This window comes from Hylobates moloch, unplaced genomic scaffold (assembly GCF_009828535.3).
Source record: "Hylobates moloch isolate HMO894 unplaced genomic scaffold, HMol_V3 SCAFFOLD_6092, whole genome shotgun sequence".
Taxonomy (NCBI): Eukaryota; Metazoa; Chordata; class Mammalia; order Primates; family Hylobatidae; genus Hylobates; species Hylobates moloch.
In genome coordinates, this window is record NW_026658367.1 from 1 (window position 1) to 3,602 (window position 3,602).

The window sequence follows — 3,602 nt, forward strand, 5'->3', positions numbered from 1 at the left end:
ATTTGTTTAAATTGACAAACATAATTGTATATATTTATGGTGTACAACATGATGTTTTGAAATATGTATACACTATGGAATGGCTAAATTGAGCTAATTAACATATGCATTACCCCATGTGCTTCTCTTTTTTTGTGATGAAAACACTATTGTCTTACAATTTTCAAGTGTACAATACATTGTTTTTAGCTATAGTCATTGTGTTATACAATGGATCTCTTAAACGTATTCCTAAGTGAAATTTTGCTTCTTTTGACTAAGGTTAGTTCTTCTGAAAAGATAAATTCAAGAACAAAAGTATCCTAAACAAAGAAAAATTATTCTTGCTCTGCTCTTTTTTATCAGGCACGTTGGTTGCAGAATGCCAAATGTTTATCTTTCTTGGCTAATGCTTATTAACCTTTCTCTCATCTCCTTCACTGGACAGGATAATCTGTCCTATAGACACTAAGAGTTTGGTCAGATTGTCACTTTTGCTTTTGAGTTGCCATTGACTAAATAATTGTGTCTGAGTCTGAATGTGGCTTTAAATAGAAATAGAAAAATGCCTTCTCTTCTTTTCTCCATACTAATTAGTAATAAACCATAGTAATGATTCCCCATCCCTAAGGGCTAAAATGTGATATGGCAAGAAGAATAGTGAAAGGAAGTGATGCCATTATTAGACAAGAGTTGGAATTTTTTAATGTATATTTCTATACACATACACACACATATACATATGGACATATTGGCAGTTAGAAAAGGGAATGTATCTGAATATTTTTTAAAAAGGCTAAGATCAAAGGAAAGAAAAGGCGACCAGCTATATGGATATGCTGTGTTTATCAGATAGCCCCGTATCACAGCCCAATGTCCTGTTCTCCAGAAAGAACTAGTTATTAGATTATTTTAGGTCCTGTAATTGAAAGATAGTTCAGGACTAGATAAAGAATTGAAACCATAGCATGCTAAGTTTACCAGGTGGTTTTTAGCAGCTTTTAACATGGATTGGTTGGCAGTACTTTGATTCTAATTAAAATGTCCTCAAATTGACACATCCCCATGTCATCTGTGATAGGGTAGATCATCTGTGATAGGGTAGATCAATTAGAGTGCACTTTTTTTTTGAAGCCTAGTTCTGACACTTTAAGTAATATAACAGACCACAGGGAGGCTTCCTTCCTGGGAAACCATTTCTCCTTTCAACATGGGCCGATATTCTTTTCTTGGATTATTTTCAGTACCTGTCTCAGTGCTGGACCCAGAGCTAAAAAACAATTCTGGGCTGACTGACTTGGGTGGATTATGCATAGTTTTCTGTTACTCTCAATCTTATAGGATGTTTACTTTGCATGGGCCAAAGAAAAGATTCTATTTTTACCTCATGTAAAAAAGAGGGTATGGACAATATTTTAAACTAATCCACTACTGAATAAGTATCGTAGGCCACAATGTATTAATATTAAACTATTCTCTTGCATTTCAAGTCGAAAAGTCATTTCATGTTTTTCTCCATATTTAATATGTCCCTTTCAAGCCTATTTTGCAGGCCTTTAATTACTTACATAGAATATTTCATGAATCTGGAATAATTTTAGCTTCAGACTACTTGAGAAAATGAAGAGCTTGCTCATTTCAGGTCTAACTAAATGCAACATAATTCTTTCAGTTATTTTATTGGTCAACTTCTATTAAATATTCATTGAGCTTTAAATGAGACACTAAGACTGAAATATTTACGTGCTCTGATGAGACTGTGAACTACAGATTAAATCCTGGTTAATACCCCAAGCAAATTATAAAGCGCTTTCTACATTAGCGGTTCAACAAAAACAAGTCAACACCTGTTAATCATTTGTCTTAAAAATGAGACATTTTCGGTGCACCCCGTCCCAGCCGCCCGGTCCCGGCCCCTCACTCTCCTTTGCCGCGCCGCCACCATGCTCTCCGTGCGCGTCCCCTCCTGCATATCACGGAGCCGCAGCAGCTCTAGCTCTTTGCCGCTGAAGGGGCTCAGCCTGGTCGACAAGAAGAACGGGCCCCTGGCCCTGAGCGGGACCCGGGTTCTGGCCAGCAAGACTGCAAGGAGGATCTTCCAGGAGCCCGCGAGCCGAAAACTAAAGCAGATGCTCCCGGCGTGGAGGATGAGCCGCTGCTGAGAGGAAACCCCTGCCGCTTTGTCATCTTTCCCATCGAGTACCATGGTATCTGGCAGATGTATAAGAAGGCGGAGGCTTCCTTCTGGACCACCGAGGAGGTGGACCTGTCCAAGGACATTGGCACTGGGAATCCCTGAAGCCCGAGGAGAGATATTTTATATCCCATGTTCTGGTTTTCTTTGCAGCAAGCGATGGCATAGTAAATGAAAATTTGGTGGAGCGATTTAGCCAAATAGTTCAGATTACAGAAGCCCGCTGTTTCTATGGCTTCCAAATTGCCATGGAAAACATACATTCTGAAACGTATAGTCTCCTTATTGACACTTACATCAAAGATCTCAAAGAAAGGGAATTTCTCTTCAATGCCATTGAAACGATGCCTTGTGTCAAGAAGAAGGCAGACTGGGCCTTGCGCTGGATTGGGGACAAAGAGGCCACCTATGGTGAACGTGTTGTAGCCTTCGCTGCAGTAGAAGGCATCTTCTTTTCTGGTTCTTTTGCATCGATATTCTGGCTCAAGAAACGAGGACTGATGCCTGGCCTCACGTTTTCCAATGAATTTATTAGCAGAGATGAGGGTTTACACTGATTTTGCTTGCTTGATGTTCAAACAGCTGGTACACAAACCATCGGAGGAGAGAGTGAGAGAAATAATTATCAATGCTGTTTAGATAGAACAGGAATTCCTCACCGAGGCCTTGCCTGTGAAGCCCATTGGGATGAATTGCACTCTAATGAAGCAATACATTGAGTTTGTGGCAGACAGACTTATGCTGGAACTGGGTTTTAGCAAGGTTTTCGGAGTAGAGAGCCCATTTGACTTTATGGAGAATATTTCACTGAAAGACTAACTTCTTTGAGAGGAGAGTAGGCCAGTATCAGAGGATGGGAGTGGTGTCAAGTCCAACAGAATTCTTTTACCTTAGATGCTGACTTCTTTTTTTTTTTTTTTTTTTTTTGAGACGGAGTCTCGCTCTGTCGCCCAGGCTGGAGTGCAGTGGCGCAATCTCAGCTCACTGCAAGCTCCGCCTCCCGAGTTCACGCCATTCTCCTGCCTCAGCCTCTCCGAGTAGCTGGGACTACAGGCGCCCGCCACTACGCCCGGCTAATTTTTTTGTATTTTTAGTAGAGACGGAGTTTCTCCGTCGTCTCAATCTCCTGACCTCGTGATCCGCCCGCCTCGGCCTCCCAAAGTGCTGGGATTACAAGCGTGAGCCACCGCGCCCGGCCTGATGCTGACTTCTAAATGAACTGAAGATGTGCCCTTATTTTGTTGATTTTTTTTCCATCTCATAAAAAAAATCAGCTGAAGTGTTATCAACTAGCCACACCATGAATTGTCCATAATGTTCATTAACAGCATCTTTAAAACTGTGTAGCTACCTCACAACCAGTCCTGTTTATTTATAATGCTGGTAGTATCACCTTTTGCCAGCAGGCCTGGCTGGCTGTTACTTACTA

At 41.1% G+C, this 3,602-nt stretch overlaps 1 pseudogene; it reads left to right on the forward strand.

Moving 5' to 3' along the window:
• Positions 1-1,801: 1,801 nt before the first annotated feature.
• LOC116465540 (ribonucleoside-diphosphate reductase subunit M2-like) lies at positions 1,802-3,078 on the forward strand (annotated as a pseudogene).
• Positions 3,079-3,602: the final 524 nt, after the last annotated feature.